The sequence below is a fragment of the Lolium rigidum genome, chromosome 2 (genome assembly GCF_022539505.1).
Source record: "Lolium rigidum isolate FL_2022 chromosome 2, APGP_CSIRO_Lrig_0.1, whole genome shotgun sequence".
Lineage (NCBI taxonomy): Eukaryota > Viridiplantae > Streptophyta > Magnoliopsida > Poales > Poaceae > Lolium > Lolium rigidum.
In genome coordinates, this window is record NC_061509.1 from 29,278,054 (window position 1) to 29,300,528 (window position 22,475).

Genomic DNA, 22,475 nt, shown 5'->3' on the forward strand with positions numbered 1-22,475 from the left:
AAAAGTTGCTTCTGACATCATGGAGGGACGACGGAGACAACTGAAAACTATACCTTGGGATCGAAGAGGCGACGTTTCTTCGCGTCGATTTACGAGTTAAGGGCATCTCCAACCGGGCGACCCAAACGGACGCGCTGGGCCGTCCGTTTTGGGCCGTTTGGGTGGCCGAACGGACACCCGGACAGCGCCCCGCGTCCGCGTGTCCGTTTGGGTCGCACGCTGCGCCCAACGCAGCGGCCACCCCATTTGGCCATTTGGCCTACTTCTTTGGGAAATAGGCCATCTGGCCACAGATACTTTATAAAACAATGTCTAAACCTAGAATAATATCTCATAAATATGGAATAATATATAACAAACATAAAATATAGCAAATAGCATAAAATAGCATCAAATGTAGCATGATAAATCAATTAAAATGTGCCATAGTTTGAGAAAAATATAAAAATTACAATTGAGATTGTCTAACTCAATTTGGGCGCTCGAGGATCTCCTTCTGCCTCTTCTCGAACCAAGCTCTCTTCGCCTCACTCATGTTGGTCAAGTCGGCGTTCATGATGAGGTTGTCCTCGGCTTGGCGTTTGAGCTCAACTTCCTGCGCCTTCATCTCCATCTCTTTGGCCCTTGCCATTGCTTTGAGCTCAATTTCCTTCGCCTTCATCTCCACCTCTTTCGCCCTTGCCGGTCGCTGTGAGCTCAAGTTCTCTCTCTTTCAGCTCAAGTTCTTTAGCTTTGGCCTGGGCCTTGACCTCTTCAATCTCAAGCTTCTTCTGCTGGACATCAAAGAATTTCTTCCTGTCCTCTTCTTTCTCCCGGCGCCTCCTCTCATCCCTCTTGTCTCGTGGACACCTCTCTCTCCACATGCATCTCCTTCAAAGTGCCATACAATAGTACGGAGGAAGCATCACGCTTCATGTCGGCTTTGGTTGACTTGTGGCCGCGTGGACGACTTGCACGAGAAGCGGAGCTACCGCAAGGCTGCCCACCATCAAGGTCAATGACCGTGGCATCTTTGGCGGGGTTGTTGCCGATCAAGGTGGCCATGTACCCCTCAAACCCCTCCTGGAACTTGGGGGTGCCCTGGAGTTCCTTCCAACAATGAGGGAAGGCAAAGGTCTTCTCTCCATTGTTGGCTTTGTAGAAGTCCAAAGCTCGCCACACCTAGAGCAAAGCGAGAGAACAACGATAAACTTATGTGCGAATATCGGATGATTAAGTTGAGGTTAAGAATCATACCAAGTCCTTCATACCCATGCCACTAACGGGGAGCCGCTTCGCGTGCTCATACGCCGCCCGGAACTTGTTGCATTCCGTTTGAATTGTTCCCCACCTCTTTTGGATCGATATGTCGCTGCGGTCGCTCTCAAATGGCTCCTGTCCATATTTGCGATGTTCATGGAAGTATTCATAGACCCGGCGCCGAATGCGGTCCCCTTCTGCTCGGCACCTGTCAACGCATCTTGCCCGATGGTCAACCATGCATTGACGATCATCTTGTCCTCCTTCTCCGTGTAGTTGGCGGTTCGCTTGCTTACCCGGCGAGCTCTAGCTTGTGCAGCTGCGGCTTGTGTGAGTCCCTCAGCGAACAACGGCTCCTCCTCGATGTTTATGTCTGCCGGGACGGGCGGTTGTGCCCTCCTGTGTGTCAACGGGAGGTGGCGGGGGAGCCTGCTGTGTCGAAGGACATGGCAGGGTGGCCGGCATCGTCTGCGCGAAAGACGTAGGGGCCTGCACGGTCGACGGTGGCTGCGCGCGCGCGGCCGACAAATCGTCGAACGGGTTGCGTGCGCCGGCCATGGCGGCTGCTGCCGGGTTCTTGTGGCCTTTGGAGTTCGCCGGCGCACGGTTGAGGTCAATGGACGAAGGTGACAGCCCCGACATGGACTCTCCCACCTCCGGTGACCCATCCCGTGAGTGGTACGCGTGCCGCCCGAATGCGCCCCCAATTCGTGCCCAAACGGGGCAGACGTTGGGCCGGTTGATCTTGGAGGAAGGGGCAGGGTCACGGATGAGGACGAGCTCCCCCCGAGGCCGTGCCGGTGCCGGGGATGAGCATGTGCTGGCCGAGCGATGAGTGGCCGTAAACAGCATGGCCTGCGCCTGCTCTTGCATGACCGTGTTCTTCGCCTCGTGTTTGGAGTTGGAGGAGGTGCTCCGCCGCCCGCACCCGCTCCTCCTCGGCGGCGGCCTCCTTCTTCCGTTGATCAAGCGCCCGGCGCCGGTCCGCCCGCTTCTTGGACTCCATCGCCCTCTCGCTCCGCGGTGAGCTCGGGCTTCGCCTTCTTCGTCGGCGGCCCGGGCTCCACGACCACCGGAGCGTCCGGTTCGAAGCCGCCTCCACGGAAGGAGCGGCAACGGCCGCGACCGGTGCCTCCTCTCCGATGGTGGCGGTGGTGGCGGTGGCGGCGGCGATCGCTTCGTCGGCCATCTCTAGGTTTTGGGAGTGGAGTGGAGTGTTTCGTTGTGGGAGGCGGACAGGGCGGGCCGAGGGCGGACAAGGGGAGGACGCGAGCGACCAGCCTTTCGCGTCCGCGGCCACGCAAACTCGTCCAAGATTTGGGCCGGGTTTGGGTCGTCCCGGACGCCCCGGCCGTCCGTTTTAGGGATGGGTCCGCGCGCTGGGCCGCGATTTTGTCCGTTTCGACCCATCCGGACGCGCGGGCGCGGGATGGGTCGCCCGGTTGGAGATGCCCTAAGAGCATCACAGCGTCGAGTGCCTGTGGGTGCCCGACGCCGCCATGGACGACGTTGGCCTCGCCACCCTCCACCCGCACCTCGCCGCCTCCTCCAAGGCCGCCGCGTTCCCCAACCCCAAGGGCGGCGGCGCGGGAGGCATGGTCGCACCAGGAAGCAGCGTGCACGAGCTGCTCGAGTGCCCCATCTGCACCAACTCCACCCACCGATTCACCATGTTCTTTGATTTTGCCCTCAACCTGTTTCTTGATTTCTCAAATCTAATGTAGTGATTGTGGGTTGACTCTTTCCTCATACGCTGGGATAATTTCCCAAAAGGTAGGAATTCAGTCTTATAGACGACCATGCTATTAGATGGCTTCTAGCCTGTGAAAATTGGAGTATAATCATGCACAGTAATGAAGTGTGGGAGTTGAGTATTTGCAAACCTCGGTATTTGCCGTTGTAATAATAACTAGAATGATTATTGTGTGCTTGAAACTGTTGTTGAGTGTTGTATCAAAATTGTGATGAAACGGTCGAAACCCTGTTTTACAGGTTAAAAGGGTTGTACATAGATCAGTGCCCTCAAACATAGCCCGTAAAACAGTGTTTTACGTGTTGGATTTGAGGGCACTGATCCGCGCCATCTGTTTTCGACCCTCAAAAGTTGTTTTTCTTCATCCTTAAAATCAGAGGGTTTAGGTTTTGAGGGCTCTGCTAGTGATGCTCTAATAGCATAAAACCATCACATTTTATGCATATTTACACTATGGTATCACCTTTTGTTTACGGTAGAAAGAACAATCATAATTTTTTAAGGTTTTGGCAAAATAAAAAACTAAATCATATATTGATCACGATTGACATGAAAACTTACATGTGGGTAGGACTTGTCAAAGCCAATTCGATGAGGTGGACTAGGTCCCACTTGTCAGCCAGCATTAAGAAATAGAAATATTTCCAAAAAACTCAAAATAGCCCACTTGAAGGGGTTGATTGTCGTCTCTCTTCGGTGCCGCCCTTCCGTCGGTGGGAGCGTGACCATCACCAGCGCATCGCGCTAGACTAGGTCGACTCACCTCCCTGATTGGCGATCACCCCACCCCCTCATGTCCCGTGCCTGGCCGAGCGCCACACAGAGTCATCGACCTAGTCTATTCGAGCCCTAGTTGACATGGGGATGCCATGCATATCGGGTACTCAGTAGTCAGAATTACCATCCCTGGTATGAAGTCTAGGACGGAATAGGCGAAGCCCATGAATTAAACTACACGAAGACGAAGCCCAATTGCTATGTAAACTAGGAAAGTTAGGCCCATATCGGGTGAACCGACATGTACAATGTAATCAACCTCGAGGTGGACTCTAAGACCTAGCCCACTATATAAGGGCTAGGAGGAGCCACCGAGGGGGGATAGATACACAACTCACGATACACCTGTAACCCTAGTTTTCCGATAATACAATCTTGGCGACTTTCGCCCTTGATCCTACTTTTGTCAGCTTCCTTGTTTGGCTGATCGGTCTTTGAATTCACGCCTTTACTTTCATTTCATTTTTCTTTTCCGCAAGGTCGGGAGGGGTCCTGCATGTTCTTAGTTTTTAGAAGAGATGTTGAAGTCGAGAATGGATCTGAATCCGAAAGCAGCGTTCTCCTTCCTCAAAACCTAAGTCCATCATTGATAAGGTTACCCCTTGTCAATTGGCACCGTCTATGGGAAGCTTGGGCGTTGGAAGCATGAATTCGACGACCTCTTTTCGAAGCAACAACTCGACGAGATCGGGTGATCAGGTGCGTTTCGGCTCAATCGATTTTTGGCCACAACCACCCACCCTTCTCTCAGCTTTCGGTGACTTTAGTCGAGGGGTGGATCTGGAGATCAGAAGCTTGGACTTCCGCGTCGAAACACAAGGAACTTTCCGCCAATCGGAACTGATCTATTCGGGTTCGACGATGGAAGCATCGGCCTCAACAACTGTAGCATCGGCATCATCCATCGGATCCACGAACGAAAAATGCTCGGCTCCGATGACGAGAAGCAACGTCGGCTCCGCCGCAAGCTTGGGAGATCTCATCGATCTATTCGATGGTGTATCTTTTGGCTCATCATCGACAAACAACAACAACACATCATCTTTCAGGTGCCCCAGCACTCAAATTCGAAGAACATCAACGACGAGTACGATGACGACAACGCAGATTCTGGAATCAGGAAAGTCGACTCATGCCCTGATTTTTGTACTAATACGATCTACCTAGCATGTCATCGGGTGTGTATGGTCGATATAGCTCGACGTGAAGATGGTTACGTCGAAGAAGATTCGGACGAAGAAGAGGAGTACGATGAAAATGCCTATGTCAGGATAGACCTAACCCGTCTCACGGCGGATCGACGTGCAAGAACGGCACACAAAGATACTGGAAATCCTAATGTCGGTACCGACGGAGTAAACAACGGTATCCCGGGTAACCCTAATGTCGGTCTTGGCGGCACCAACGGAGGTAGCAACTCCGGTATACCACATGCCGAAGTTTTGCATAGGCGGCAAAGGCCATTGTTGGATCTCCCGCAAGCAACTTGGGATAAAGTGAAAGATGCCATTGAAGGTAGGAGTTTCCTGGGACCTGACGCTACCCGAGACGAGCTCATGGCGTATCAGTACATGCTGCAGATGTAGAAGAAAGAGCTAAGGAGGATGAGGCGAGAACTCGATGCTTGCAAGGAACGAGCCGATGAATCAAATCGCAGGCGAGCACATCTAAGCCCCACGGGAAACGCAGGCGTGGGAGAAGGAAATCCCAACCAAAGAGCCACTTCTCGGTTGAATGGTATACCCGAAGGCGAGCGGCGAGACATGACCAGAGATCTCGATCTGTCATTCATGACCATAGACTCGAGACGAAACATGCAACCAAAAACGTCGCAGGCAACAATCGTGGCATGCGAGACATTTCTGATAACACAACTTGCACTCGGTGATCCACGCGCAGCTATGCATCGAACCTTTCTCGCGGTTCTGAACACCGTCGGGCAGCATCTCGATAGCAGTCCACGCCGTCACAATACTCCTCGGTAGGAAGTGGCACCTCCAGGTCGTCATAATAGTCCTCGGCAGGAAGTGGCGCCTCGATGTTCTAGGTTTCCACGCCAGCCTCGACGTTCTAGGTCTCCATGCCAGCCTCGAGTAACCATCCGAGACCAGGGTGATGCCAGAAATAATATTACCTAGCAGAGGGTCAACAGGGCTCGTGCCGTGCGTGGAAGTCGATGTTTTGTTTTTGGGTCATCACAATCCGAGCTACTATGCGATTTGTGAATCCAAAATACTACTAAAACCCGAGTTAGCGGGGCTGGTGCACGGACGCACTTTATCGGACATGAAAGATTCCGATGTCTGGTCGGGAGCGTAAAGAAATCGTCCGAAACATGCATCTTTGAACTGGACGAACTTTTTCCCGTTCGACCGAACTTAAGCAGTCAAGATGAACTCGTATGGAAAAGTGGTCAACATGAAAGTTCTTCTCTTTTTTAGAGGAACAACTTTTCTGTTTACAAGATTTTGATTTGAGGTAGTTTACTGCCTCGACGAGGCCCCACAAGGTGTTGTGTTTTTTCGAGAGTACGCCAAAGGCGTACCATATCTTTATACAAGGCAGAGGTTTGAGTACAAGAACGGCACCACTCGCTATTGTAGCAACGAGCGTAATCCAACACGACACCGGCTATAGACCAAACAACAACAATACAAAGCACATGTCCTAAGCTAAGAATAACGCCCTGTCTTGACCGACGCCAGGCACCTCCGAAGAAGAACAACTCCAAAAAGACCTTCCTTGTCGGCGCACCACCCGAATGGCGGGACTTGGTCGGCCCGAAGAAGCCGTCATCAGGAACATACCAGTAGTGGTGTGCATAGCACCCCTGAAGATCAGCTGTGGACCGATGCATCACCGGATGAAAGCCGCAAAGGACCTTTGCGTCATGTCTTCAAGCACGATGCTCCCAACAGTCACGACGTCACAGACGCTGCCATCGTGCCAATCCAGCTCCAGCAAGCTAGGGAGATGCCGACACTCCACGTCGACACCTGCAAGGAGGGAAACGACACCCATGGGCGCCGTCGCCGCCGGCCCAACCCAAGCCGGACATGACTTTTGTCCGAATCGTCGATCATCTCCGAAACACCCAGAGCATGGAGCAAACCGCCCTTGAGCCTCCCACCGCCGCCGCTACAATGCTTCATCGTTGAAGTCGCAAAGAACCGCAGACTACTCCAACACACCCCTCATAGCTGAGAATTAGGTCAACATCCAACTCCACCTCCATCCCGGCCAGGTACCGCAACCACCACAACTCCCCTCCGGCTCGAGCAAACGCTGCACGTGGCGGTCCTCAACATGTTCTACTCCGAAGCACGTACATCTTCCACCTATATTTGATTTCACGAGGTAAGGACATATAAATTTAATCAAACCTAAACGTTGTTAAATGCGGACACAAGATTAGCAAATCCTCCCTCGCAAAAGAGTTCTCGAACAGCCAACTTAGAAATGGTCTAAAGCTTTGATACATGTTTCGGAAGTATTACAACTAATCATTTCTATTAGATCGATCATACACATGCATGCAAGCAAGTGGTACATTGCTCCAGTACATATGCGCTGTCATCTATCGCTTGGCTCCATAATGTAAACTAGTTTGCTAAAACGGCTTATGGAAACGAAGGGAGTACATGTTAAAATTTTTATGTTAATCTATATGGTTTATACCTATAGGCTTTCTAATTGTGAGTATAATATTTCCTTCGGAGCTCAACATATACCTACTAAAAAACGCAAAAGTGTCTTTTTTTTAGGTGAAAACGCAAAGGTGTCTATTCTTGTAGTAGGTAGGGATGGCCTATTACCCAAGATTCCAAGGCAGTAATAAGGTGACCATGTTTAATCTTGTCCCTTGGATCAAAAGGAACAAACGTAGGAGACTAGGAGTACAAAGAGATTGTGTGCATCTTAAAATTTCTCATAGACTCACTATCTGCAGAAATCCAACAAATATCTGCAATAAACAGCTCTGCCAAAACCAAAAGTTAGGTTAAAGTATTCCAAAATCATTGCCTCTAGCTCATCATTTCCAATCTCAACTTCTCCCCAATACTGCAGCGAAGGATGAGCGGCACACCAAATCTGCACAATATGGAGTTGACGCGTTGACTGAATTGAAGCACATACCAAAGCTGTGGTAAACCCAGTCCTTCCAAAGCACTAGAAGTAGGTCTGAAAACCGCGAACAGCCTTCTCTTCTTGCTTAGTTTCAGGATAGGGATGGACAGGAAGAGGAGAGGAGTGACAGCTTGCCCATTAGTTCAGAGAACCTCGTAGATGTAAAGTTATTTACTGTAGCATGCTACTCTATTCCAGCAGAGAAAAAATTTCAAAGCAGGGCTATACTCCTGTTTCCGAGAAGCCATGCATCCCTTGAATAGTTGGTTTATGGCCTGGTGAGCATGTTCACGGGATCACGCGAGAAACAATGTAAAAGCAGACCGACACCACACTGCCTCCCGATGACATCAATCTGATGGAGGAAGACGATACAATATGCATGTCGCCTTTGTCTTGGCTTTGGCCTTCTGAATTTCATCCTTTGTAACCACGTCGACTATTTATTGCGCTAGATCAACCGTGTTAATCCATTGTTTATTGTCGCTGAGGTAGCACAATCGAACGTCGGGTGGAATCGACATATGTATATATTGCCGTGGCTAATACACAATACTTAGTTTGCTTGGACAGTATATAGGCAATTCACCATTGATTGAGTTCTGCAAACTGAGGTGCATTACGAAATATAAGCATCGATTCACTATCAAAAGTACAACGAGCTTGACTTATTATTTATGAAACCCCCTGTTTGCCATGAACATAGATCGCATCCATGATCTGAACTCCTACTTTGTCCATGCATATAGAACCAGAGCCCAATGTGGTGATATCATTCACAACTTCTCTTCACTCTTACTTGACTACGAGAGTTGGGAGAGGCTGCGAGAGGCCCCTTACCATGCTGCCGTTTTCGGTACATGCAGACATAGCTGCAGCTATACATACGTATCGTTGCCGTCTGAGTTTACTGCCTCCTCAGTCCTCACCCTGCAGTTTTCTGCGCATACCCTGAAGCATCGAGCCATCAATTAACCTGAGAGGAGCAGGTGCTCACGTATCTGTTTGAATTTGGAAGAGATGATGTACTGAGAGGTTGCCATGAAAAGCATCAGCCATCAATTAACCTGAGAGGAGCCGGTGCTCAGTCAAGGAGGCTTCCTTCGTGGATGAAGAGAGCGGCTGGAAATACTCTCGGTTCTCGTCGCCGCCGGCCGGTCGCCGGAAAACACCAAAAGATCTACAGAGAAACGCGTGTCCAGCAAAGGTCGATCGGCTAGAATCCTTGCCGAAAGATAACTCGCACAAAGGTCGATCGCTTGACAGCGCCCAGGACAAGATGTGTTCGAGGTGCGGCTTTATTGAAACAATGAGGGGCGGCGATGGATTTTGTTTGTGGGTTCCGTTTCTGATAGGTTACAGAATCGGGGGGCAGCCACTACGTGCAACAGATGGGTACCACTACCTAGAGACCGACCTTTGAGAAGGGAAAAACCCATCCCGCGCGCGTGCTGTCGCGACTACACGTGTCGCGCGCGGAACGTGTCCCCGGGAAAAGACGCGAATCGTTTTCCGGGTTCGGTTTTTTCCCTTTGCGCTCCGGTAGACCCGTTAACAATATGCGGACCCGTTACGCTTCTTTTTCCCTTTACGCGCGCTGTACGTTTTCAAAAAATTGGGCGGGACTTCCTTTTTGGCTTTTTCCCTTTGTATTTCCGGGCTGTGAGTTTTCTGGGGAATTAATGGGAGGGAGGTAGCACTTTCAAATAACATTTTTTTTTAAATTCCAACAGAGTGCTACAAGATGACATACGTCGAAGCGAGTGCTACGGCTCGGCTTCGCCTCGTATCAAGGCGCCTTCGGCGCATCAAACATTAATAAACATAATGAATGGCAAACATATGTCGTTGTCCCCGTTTGTCGTTACCCCCATATGTCGAAGCGAGTGCTACGGCTCGGCTTCGCCTCGTATCAAGGCGCCTTCGGCGCATCAAACATTAATAAACATAATGAATGGCAAACATATGTCGTTGTCCCCGTTTGTCGTTACCCCCATATGTCGAAGCGAGTGCTACGGCTCGGCTTCGCCTCAGTATCAGGCGCCTTCGGCGCATCAAACATTAATAAACATAATGAATGGCAAACATATGTCGTTGTCCCCGTTTGTCGTTACCCCCATATGTCGAAGCGAGTGCTACGGCTCGGCTTCGCCTCGTATCAAGGCGCCTTCGGCGCATCAAACTATTGTTTTTTTTTTTCTATTTTATTCCTTTGGAAATATTTTCGTTTGATTTTCTCTTTTATTGTCTGGAAATATTTCCGTTTGATTTTCTGTTTGTTTCTCTGGATATTTTTCTTTACCAATCGTTGTGAAGTACATCCCCGCCTTAGAGACGAGTACAGTGTAGGAACCAAGAGGAGTACGAAGGCCGTTGTTTCTCTGTTTGTTTCTCTGGATAGATTTTCCGTTTTGTCTAGCGCAGGTACATGTTCCAAGGGTTGTGAAGTACATCCCCGCCTTAGGGACGAGTACAGCGTAGGAACCAAGAGGAGTATTCTCTGTTTGTTTTTCTTGATAGATTTCCGTTTTGTCTAGCGCAGGTACATGTTCCAAGGACCGTGAAGTACATCCCCGCCTTAGGGACGAGTACAGCGTAGGAACCAAGAGGAGTACGAAGGCCGTTGTTTCTCTGTTTGTTTCTCTGGATAGATTTTCCGTTTTGTCTAGCGCAGGTACATGTTCCAAGGGTTGTGAAGTACATCCCCGCCTTAGGGACGAGTACAGCGTAGGAGCCAAGAGGAGTATTCTCTGTTTGTTTTTCTTGATAGATTTCCGTTTTGTCTAGCGCAGGTACATGTTCCAAGGACCGTGAAGTACATCCCCGCCTTAGGGACGAGTACAGCGTAGGAACCAAGAGGAGTACGAAGGCCGTTGTTTCTCTGTTTGTTTCTCTGGATAGATTTTCCGTTTTGTCTAGCGCAGGTACATGTTCCAAGGGTTGTGAAGTACATCCCCGCCTTAGGGACGAGTACAGCGTAGGAACCAAGAGGAGTATTCTCTGTTTGTTTTTCTTGATAGATTTCCGTTTTGTCTAGCGCAGGTACATGTTCCAAGGACCGTGAAGTACATCCCCGCCTTAGGGACGAGTACAGCGTAGGAACCAAGAGGAGTACGAAGGCCGTTGTTTCTCTGTTTGTTTCTCTCGGATAGATTTTCCGTTTTGTCTAGCGCAGGTACATGTTCCAAGGGTTGTGAAGTACATCCCCGCCTTAGGGACGAGTACATCGTAGGAACCAAGAGGAGTATTCTCTGTTTGTTTTTCTTGATAGATTTCCGTTTTGTCTAGCGCAGGTACATGTTCCAAGGACCGTGAAGTACATCCCCGCCTTAGGGACGAGTACAGCGTAGGAACCAAGAGGAGTACGAAGGCCGTTGTTTCTCTGTTTGTTTCTCCGGATAGATTTTCCGTTTTGTCTAGCGCGGTACATGTTCCAAGGGTTGTGAAGTACATCCCCGCCTTAGGTTCGAGTACAGCGTAGGAACCAAGAGGAGTATTCTCTGTTTGTTTTTCTTGATAGATTTCCGTTTTGTCTAGCGCAGGTACATGTTCCAAGGACCGTGAAGTACATCCCCGCTTTAGGGACGAGTACAGCGTAGGAACCAAGAGGAGTACGAAGGCCGTTGTTTCTCTGTTTGTTTCTCTGGATAGATTTTCCGTTTTGTCTAGCGCAGGTACATGTTCCAAGGGTTGTGAAGTACATCCCCGCCTTAGGTTCGAGTACAGCGTAGGAACCAAGAGGAGTATTCTCTGTTTGTTTTTCTTGATAGATTTCCGTTTTGTCTAGCGCAGGTACATGTTCCAAGGACCGTGAAGTACATCCCCGCCTTAGGGACGAGTACAGCGTAGGAACCAAGAGGAGTACGAAGGCCGTTGTTTCTCTGTTTGTTTCTCTGGATAGATTTTCCGTTTTGTCTAGCGCAGGTACATGTTCCAAGGGTTGTGAAGTACATCCCCGCCTTAGGGACGAGTACAGCGTAGGAACCAAGAGGAGTATTCTCTGTTTGTTTTTCTTGATAGATTTCTGTTTTGTCTAGCGCAGGTACATGTTCCAAGGACCGTGAAGTACATCCCCGCCTTAGGGACGAGTACGAGCGTAGGAACCAAGAGGAGTACGAAGGCCGTTGTTTCTCTGTTTGTTTCTCTGGATAGATTTTCCGTTTTGTCTAGCGCAGGTACATGTTCCAAGGGTTGTGAAGTACATCCCCGCCTTAGGGACGAGTACAGCGTAGGAACCAAGAGGAGTATTCTCTGTTTGTTTCTCTTTGATAGATTTTCTGTTTTGTCTAGCGCAGGTACATGTTCCGAGGACTGTGAAGTACATCCCCGCCGTAGAGACGAGTACAGCGTAGGAACCAAGAGGAGTACGAAGGCCGTTGTTCCTCTGTTTGTTTCTCTTGATAGATTTTCTGTTTTGTCTAACGCAGATACATGTTCCAATAGCGTAGGAACCAAGAGGAGCACGGGGTCGTGTTTCTCTTTGTTTCTCTGTAACAATTTCTGTTTTGTCTAGCAGAGGTACATGTGCAAGGATTGTGGAGTACGAAGGTGACGGAGAGACGAGTACAGCGTCCGCACCAATGGGTAACACGGAACCGCCTTTCTTTTTTTTTCTCTGCAGCAATTTGTGTTTTGTCCGGCGGAGGTACATGTGCAAGGATTGTGGAGTACGAAGGTGACGGAGAGACGAGTACGGCGTCCGCACCAATGGGTAACACGGAACCGCCTTTCTTTTTTTTTCTCGCAGCAATTTGTGTTTTGTCCGGCGGAGGTACATGTGCAAGGATTGTGGAGTACGAAGGTGACGGAGAGACGAGTACAGCGTCCGCACCAATGGGTAACACGGAACCGCCTTTCTTTTTTTTTCTCTGCAGCAATTTGTGTTTTGTCTGGCGGAGGTACATGTGCAAGGATTGTGGAGTACGAAGGTGACGGAGAGACGAGTACAGCGTCCGCACCAATGGGTAACACGGAACCGCCTTTCTTTTTTTTTCTCTGCAGCAATTTGTGTTTTGTCTGGCGGAGGTACATGTGCAAGGATTGTGGAGTACGAAGGTGACGGAGAGACGAGTACAGCGTCCGCACCAAGGGTAACACGGAACCGCGTTTCTTTTTTTTCTCTGGAGCAATTTGTGGTTTGTCTGGCGGAGGTACATGTGCTAGGATTGTGGAGTACGGAGGTGACTGAGAGACGAGTATAGTGTCCGCACCAAGGGGAGCACGGGGTCGTGTTTCTCTTTGTTTCTCTGTAACAATTTGTGTTTTGTCTAGCGGAGGTACATGTGCAAGGATTGTGGAGTACGAAGGTGACGGAGAGACGAGTACAGCGTCCGCACGGTTAGGAGTATGGTTCCATGTTTCTCTTTTTTTCTCTTCAAAAAATTCAGTTTTGTCTAGCGCGGGTACATGTGCTAGGATTGTGGAGTACGGAGGTGACTGAGAGACGAGTATAGTGTCCGCACCAAGGGGAGCACGGGGTCGTGTTTCTCTTTGTTTCTCTGTAACAATTTCTGTTTTGTCTAGTGGAAGTACATGTGCAAGGATTGTGGAGTACGAAGGTGACGGAGAGACGAGTACAGCGTCCTCACGGTGAGGAGTATGGTTCCATGTTTCTCTTTGTTTCTCTTCAAAAAAATCAGTTTTGTTAGCGCGGGTACATGTGCTAGGATTGTGGAGTACGGAGGTGACTGAGAGACGAGTATAGTGTCCGCACCAAGGGGAGCACGGGGTCGTGTTTCTCTTTGTTTCTCTGTAACAATTTCTGTTTTGTCTAGCGGAAGTACATGTGCAAGGATTGTGGAGTACGAAGGTGACTGAGAGACGAGTATAGTGTCCGCACCAATGGGTAACACGGAACCGCGTTTCTTTTTTTTTCTCTGCAGCAATTTGTGTTTTGTCTGGCGGAGGTACATGTGCAAGGATTGTGGAGTACGAAGGTGACGGAGAGACGAGTACAGGCGTCCGCACCAATGGGTAACACGGAACCGCCTTTCTTTTTTTTTCTCTGCAGCAATTTGTGTTTTGTCTGGCGGAGGTACATGTGCAAGGATTGTGGAGTACTAAGGTGACGGAGAGACGAGTACAGCGTCCGCACCAATGGGTAACACGGAACCGCGTTTCTTTTTTTTCTCTGGAGCAATTTGTGGTTTGTCTGGCGGAGGTACATGTGCAAGGATTGTGGAGTATGAAGGTGACGGAGAGACGAGTACAGCGACCGCACCAAGGGTAACACGGAACTGCGTTTCTTTTTTTTCTCTGCAGCAATTTGTGTTTTGTCTGGCGGAGGTACATGTGCAAGGATTGTGGAGTACGAAGGTGACGGAGAGACGAGTACAGCGTCCGCACTAAGAGGAGCAGAAACTTATGCACCAACCAACATGGTTGTTCGAAAGAGTAGACTTGTTACACATTGATAAACACTGGTTCGAAACATATGTTTGCGGATTTTCAACTTTGCATACGTTACAAAAGTACAGACACTACAAAAGTTGTAGGTAGTTCAAAGCAACTTCTTAGTACAGAGGTTTGAAAAAGAAAAGTATTGCATTCGCATCTTTTATCAAACTTCAGTTGTAGAAGTAAAAGTTTCCTGATGCTTCCACTGGGCCATCATCTTGCACCTTTAAATCAAAAATTAGGAAAACATTATTTATTTTGTAAATTCACTACAACAACTTAATAATATTACTTTATTTTGTATTCAATGAGCAACTTAATATTATCTTTATTTTTTGATTGTACCTGAATCCTTTGTTTTGGAGAAGCAGGTTACTTCGCACCTCGTTATGATACATTAACAAGTTTAAAAACAATTTAAACGGTTGTCTGTATTGGACATGTAGTTGAGGTTAACTCACATTTTTTCCACTTCTTGTTTTTTCTGCGAGTGCCTTCTTGAGTTGGAGATGCAGCTTCTTTGTCGACCTGGTTTTTTGTATTTAAATTTTGTTAGTCTTAAATTGTTGTACTTTTAACTTTAAATTTATGATTTGTAAGCAGTTCAATTAGTTAAATTTGAACAGAGACAACAAAAAATTGCAAGTGTGATTATGTCTTTTGTCGTACCTCATTATTTGCTATCCTTTCATCTTGCTGAATTTGCTTGCAACGTTCATCCTGTGCTTTCTTGAACAATGCGAAAGTTTGTCTGAGATGAAATGTTGTCTTCTGTAAACTTTCTATAACTTTAGCTTCGTTGTCAGAAATTTCTTTGACGATAGTTGCTTGGTTTTCAGCAGCTGTTCCATTTTTGAGTAGGTCAAATGTAGTTGGTACTTTGTGTGATAGGTCGTATGCGCTAGTCAGCAAGATGTCAATCTGTTCCAATGTATCTTCTGATATATTGGTGTTTTCTTCTTCAATGGAACCACCAGTTGGAATGCTTGATCCTCTGAAAGTACGCTTTGCCGACATCATTTGGTCTTCATGATGCGGATACATTCTTTTCAGTGGATTCCTTTTCTGGTAGTAAACTATGTCATTTGGTGCTTTCCACTGTTATGATGAGAAAATGAAAACATTGTATTAACTTATGCAGTACGAGATATAATTAACAGAAAAGATAAAGGGTCATTGAAATTTTCTTACAGGTAAGTTTCCAAATATCCAGGTATTTGGGTCTTCCCCGCCTTTTTTAGAACAGTCTGCTGCAGCGATGCTCTTTAGTTTTTCATAATCCATGAAGTGTGTACGAGGTGTTCTTGTGTCCAGGTCTGAAAGGCCTTGTTTCATACAACAGTCAAGATATAACATGAACTGGTGCTATGATGCAGCGCGAGCGAGCGTATCCATTTTGATTTAGATTTTCCAGTACTCGGATGACTCGCTCTCTTGAGCTCATCTACAAGCAACCGACACAAATCCATGTCCTTCAACTTTGATATGTCCAGATTTTTTACCATTGCTGCCTCCCTTGACACACGGACAGGCTGTTCCAGGGCATATGAATTTCATGTACATAATCAACACAAATACTTTCGAGCTAAATCGTCGTTTGCTTCGTCTTTAACCAACGAGTCTTAGGAGCTTGCGAAGGTCATCGTATTCATATCCTCATTTTTCCTAAATCCAAGCTCAATCTTCAACTCATGTAATGTTTTGTCGTTGCCACTTTCTCGATGGTCTAGGAGTTGTGTTTGAACCGTCTGGCAGCCCAAACAAGCAGATGTATAGCATAAGAAGTAATCTCAATTACTTTGTTTGCTACTCCTAGATTCGCAGTCATGGTTGCTTGGATCTATTCTATTCATAAGGAAGCAGGCAAGTCGGATATTAATGTTTTGCCTGATCTTGCTGTCAAGCAAAGGACCCAAACCTGCATCCCGAAGCCTTTTTATATGCCGTTCCTCCAATATTTCAACACAGGTGAATAGCTGTCTAAGTGAGCATCTTACTGTCTTGTTGATCGTTCTGGCCATAAAATTTATTTTTGCCTTTTTTGCAGATCCTTTTTGCCTTTTCCTCGTTTCTTGCCTTTATTTTTTTTATCTTCTGAATTTTCAGATATTTTCTCGCATGATTAAAATCAATTGTGTTAGACAAAAATGTTTAACAATATAATAAATGCATTTATTTTGCATCCAATGTACTAAGAAAATACTCATATTTACCTCGTTGTATTCATCGTTTTCTTCAACGGTGGTGTTGTTCTCTTCGTTGTCGTCATGCTCGGCGTGATGTTTGGTATTGCGAGACGATTTTTTTATTGCGGCGGCGTTTTCTCGATTTCTTTCCTTCTTTGTCAGATTTTGTAGGCTGTGTTTTTTCTTCTTCATTGATATTTGGAGCACTTTGGCTAGAGCTGGTGACTATTGTCTCTTTTGTAGATGACAATCGTTTGCTTCTCCTTGGACTTTTAGAACCAATATCGGCAGTTTTCTTTAACATGTTTTCAGACTCTTTTTCCATTCTTGCTGCCTCTTTCTCTGATGATATATTCTTGTGCTTTCTTCCTGCAAGGCTATTCAAATTGTTTCTGCGAGGAGGCGGTTTGACTGCTGTTGCAATATTTTTAGAGCAATCTGCGCTTGTTCTTGCTTCACAATTTTTCCTTTTAGAGTGTATATTTGCATTTAATGCATTTATGTTGTCTTGATCTTTCTGGGAACACAACCGCCAGTGGCTTCAAGTTTAGTGGGGCAATTGGAGCTTCCTCGTGATTTATAGTGGCTGCAATAATATCGCAGAAATCATCTATCCAAAGGTTAATACATGGAAATCGTATTTAAAATTTAATATAATTGTTTGAAGCTATTATAGTTTTATATAGACGCGTTTTAGTTGTAGAGACGTTTTAGTTAATCTTAAACTCATTGTCACGGATGATAAGTACCAGAAAATTTTTATATTAGAAATTTTGATTTTTTTTGTTTAAATATGCTTTAAAGATAAGCCTGTTTGACTTCAAAAGAATCATAAGAGTAACACATTTTTGCATTGATTGATAAGTTTGTGCATTACCTTCATTCATGGACGGTGATTCCTGCTGACTTGTCATACCGGAGTTTTGCTATTCTTCCTGAAATTGAAATGCAAACATCTGCATGGGAGGAAAGCAATTGTTTAAGTTTATCATGGAAACTATTCTTAAATTAATTTTGTTAAGATGAGTGCCATAGCGCACTTTCACACATAAAGCTGTGATTATGTTTTAATTTGATAAGGCAATATGTGCAGGGGGTTAAAGTTATTATTTAAATTTTCCTTGGTTTCTACTCATGGTTACACACATATTGTTGTAGTTTTGCCTTAGATTAATAAGGTTTGTAGCTGGAGATACATAGTGCATTACGGTTCTAAAACTGTTTACAACGATCAGATTACTAAGCAAATAAATATTTAATAACGAAAGGTCTTCTTTATACGCCAGATGCCATTTATTTCTTTAATTTCTATTCCATTGGAGAAGAAACTAAAGGATGAGCAATCGGTTGACTTGATCCATACTGTGCCCGAACTCACAGATCTGAGATCTCTAAAGGCACGCGCCGTCGCGGATTGAAGGGTGGCCGGCGGAGTCGGCGGAGTGAGTAGAGTAGCCACTGTAATCCCCGCAGCAACAACTCAGATCTCCACAGCTTCCTTCACCGCTGGTCGATGAGGAGGAGGGGATTGTAGAGAGGATAGGTGTTTGGCGGCTCGCTAGGGTTTGCCCTCACTTTTTGCTTGACCGGTGATGGGGAAGAAATGGGAGCTGCCAGACAGTCTATTTGTTCTAATTTGTATATAAGGAATACAGTTGTGGAGACAACGAATTCAGGCATCGTAGTGCAGCCTGTTGCTTGATGGGAAACTAACCTCGGATGGAGCAGCGGTGGAGACTTTCTTGATTCTCCGACAAGTTCTTGTACGGGGTCGGCACTGTACCGCGTCCTTGCGCTGAGTTCTTCCGTGTGTGTTTGAGTAGATTAGAGTTGAGTATGTAGGTTTTTGCCCTAATACAGTTCTAATATAGATGTAGAAGACGAATTTGGTTGATATTGTGGGACCCACCACGTCAGGTTTTTGCGGGATTTTTTGATATTCTGAACAATACCACTTATACTCTAACGATTTAATTCATTATTTTAATAATGGATATTATTACCAGGTTGTTTCTTTTGGTTTTTGTTGGGGATACTACAGATGCGGCGCGAAGATCAAATATTGTATCTTTTTGGTTTTAGTTGATAGTTTCTGTTTTCTGTGATATCTAATGATGCTTATATTATGTAGTTCGTTTGTGCTGTATGCGCGAGTACAGGCGTGGCACGAAAACGGGTACAGATTGTTGGTAAGGGTTGAACCAAGGTTGCACATGTACCTCCGGTGGCATGTGGCAGGACGCGTGACACGTTGCTAGTATCTTCGCCGCGAATGCGGAACGGCAGTTGCTATGGTGCCGTTGGATCTGCCTCGAGAGAGGAATCGTCGAGTCTCATCCGTCGCTCCGAAAACTGTTCCCGACTGAAAACTGTGGGGAGCTCATTCATGTCCCATCCGTCGCCTCGGAATCTGTTTTCGCTATCTATATAGATTGCGTGGAGCTCTCCATAACTTCCTGTGCTTCTCCGTTGCTCCAATCCACCAAAGTCTTGTCTTGTTCATCTTTTTCAAGTTCATCTACGGTAGGTATGGCGTCCAATTCCACGGTCAGCAACCTGAAGCGGGGACGCGGTCGCCCTATTGGAAGCAAGGACAAGGTCCCCCGGGCGTCGAGGAAGTTGAAGGCTGCCGCTGCCCCGCTCGCGGATGTACCGAGGCCCAGTGGGGGCGTCACTGCCACCGGCGAGAATTGCCTCGTGAGCGTCGCGGCCGCCGCGTCCGCCGGTGCCGTAACAACCTTTTGGGTGCCACGGGACATTCCGGCCGTTGCCGTCGTGGAAAATAAGCCGCCAGTGAAATGCTCGTGGAAGGAGGTGTCGATGACCTTGTCACCGGCGCACGAGTTCTTGGTGTTCGTCACCGTCCCAGGGCTGATGAAGCTTAGGCTTCCGGTCGCCTTTGCCAAGGCGTACGCGCGGTACGATCCGGGCTATGCACTCTTGCGAGAGGCGAGTCCGAAGCAGGAGCCATGGAAGGTGTCGACTGTCTGGGAGCATGGAAGCCTGTACCTTGCTGGCGATTGGGGCATGTTCGCTGCTCTCTACGGTCTTCAGTCTGGGAATGTCCTGTCCTTTCGCCACAGGGAGGATACTGCTAGCTTCGTTGTCAAGGTCTTCAACAACGAGGCGTGCCGCGTTTCATTCCTCCCACTGTTGGTCTAGTATTAGCGACGTCGTCTACAACGAACCTGGTTGTGGAATCTTCTGATTTGTTTCATTCTTCGTTCTTGTATTCTGTTCTGTATTTCCGTATGATGTAATTTTCATGGTATTGCTGAAGTTGCAAGGAAGTCTGGGTACTTGTTTTTTTGAATTTGTACTTCTTGGTTTTGTTCTTATTCAAATGGTATAAATTCTTTACGAGTACTGTGGTAAAACTGTCATCAGTACAGCTGTTCAACGGGAACGAGTAGAAATATCGTGTCTGTTGGTTTTAGATAATAATTTCCCTTTCTTGTAGGTACAGTTGCTAAGAGGGCGGAGTACAAAAATGAAATTGACGGGAGTACATCTGATTTACGAAGAGCAACAGCAGATTGTTTCGTTTGTTTTTGTTCATGTTTCATTTTATATAAGGTATATATTGTTAATAGCCTGGAGTAGTCCGTGGCAAGCCGAAAGGAGTACGAGGTGCTGCATGGAGAGGGGTACGAGATTGTTTCTGTTGGTATAGTTGGTTTCTTCGGTTCTATGGGATAGAGTACGGTTAGTAATATCGTAGAGTACGGTGTTGCAACTAAATCGAGGACAGTTGTGTCATGGAGAGGAGAACCGCATTGTTTCCGTTGGTTTCTTCTGTTCTATGTGATAGGTACGATTGGTAATAGGGTAGAGTACAGACTGATCCCGAGTTGATAGTTATGGAGTCTTGTCCAATCAGAATCACGAGTACTAATACATAGTATGTATAAGTACCTAACGATGTCTTGCATAGGTACATTTATCTTGTTGATGGAGTGCTAAACCGGCGGGTGCATCTGTCATTGCTGTACAGCATGATGCATAAGTATGGTTGCATAGTATGCAATCGATGCGTAAGTACGGTTACATAGAATGAAATGGATGATTTTAATGCTATGTATTAAACTTATTTTTGGAACTGATGGACGACCCCTTGATCCCTGTAACTGCTTTCACCCCCACTACTTTTGACGGTTTTATAGGTGTTGGCGCATAAGTGTTTTTCATGGTCTATAATTAGCAACCGCTACTACTAACTGCCAACTCCAGTCCTTATATTCTGAACATGAACATTTCCTTGTGTCTCTATCACATCATCCGCTGAGAAACAACAATATACTGCCGTACAGGAAAATCCACTCTTTTTCTCTGCAATCATCATCAATGGAGCAGGGTTCTTCCTCTCTCGTTTCTGAGATCGCTTCTGGTCCATTGACCCATATCAGCGCTCACTCAGACGTCATCACCGTTGCTAGAATGTCCCGAGGTATGCCAGGTATGCGCAATGCTATCCGTGAGGATGCAAGGTTTCCTTTTGGATCGCCGTGTCTGCTGCATTCTGATCCTCGTTCATGGCCCGCTGATCGCACTGAACAGGTATTCATTGTTTTCCATTGATTGCATGAAAATGTTTGTGTACTGTATTTCACACTAGAGAATTCGTAAATTCGCAGGGTATTGACGCATCGCTGATGCCACTGGACTCTCCATCCGCAAAAGCATTTGTTCCTTTTACACAGGAGGGGCCTGGCGACAAGCACTGGGTTGGTTCCAATGGCGAATGGGTTGCAGTTGTTCAGGAGCAAGCACGGTGGTCTGCGCTAACGTCTACACGGACGAGGAGATCCTCTCGCCATCCGTTCGTAACGTTGGCATCGTTCACGATGGGCCTTTCTTGTATCGGTATGATTTGGCACACATGCAGTTGTTGAAGATTCAGATAACTGCTGAACCATACGGGGTTGGAAACAAATGGAACTACTATGTCATAGCAGTGTTTGATAAGATAATTGCAATCATGCGTGGTGGTAGTAGGGACGTGCAGTGGAGGATCCTTCGCAATGATTACCTTGCACCTTCAAGGTATGTTGATGCCATTCTTACGACTGGTAGGATCTACGCTGTTACTGCACCCAGAGGGGACGTCCTTGTTTGGGAACCTACTATTTGGGGTTAGTTTTTGATTTCTGTGCTTATAGTTTAATTTTTTCTTTATTTTTGCTCTTACTATTTTTTATTGCGTAGTGTTCTTTGCATGACGTTATTCCTAGTTATGTAATATCTGATGTATCTTAACTACATCTAAACAAATAAACAGAGTCTTGGTGCTTGCTCCTCGGGTGATAGCTGCTCCGAGAGATTATTGAGCAGCCAAACTTACATGGTGTTGTTCATGATGGTAACAACATTCCTCCCGGCACGTGGTTCCTTTCTCCGGGGCATGAAGGCACCATTCTTTGGATTAATGTTAGAGGTCATGGTGAACCCAGTGAAGGTGATCCCATGGATCATATGGGTAGGGCGCTACTGAATTACCCGTCGATGCGTTGTCATGTTTATGCAAGAGATTCTTACAGTGAAGACCCCGTCACACCAAATTGGGTCAGGCTTGAAGATCTGCAAGGCACATCTGTGTTCGTTGGTATAAACTACCCTTTTCTGCTTGGTCCTCCTGATGAAGCTGGTGTCGACGGTGTCCATGCAGCTCCTGTTTTCACACCAGACTGTGTGTTTGCTACTCACAAGCGTTTCCACCAAGTACCACAGCCTGTTCCAGATTGGTGCAGGATGCCAGTCAATGGTGGAGTTGGCATTGGTTCTACTTTTGAGTATGGTGTGGCTAAGCGGGGTGATATTGTGGAGTCTCCTATGTGGTTTATTCCTACTTTGCCAGTTGTAGTGTGGGGATTTGGCTTTTAGAGATGAAGAAGTGTCTGAGAACTCTATAAGTGTCGCTAGTGAAGTATTTTTAAGTCAGTTCTATTGCAGATGTGTTCTTTAAACCATGGGTTGAATTTGTATTAAAGTTTGCTTCA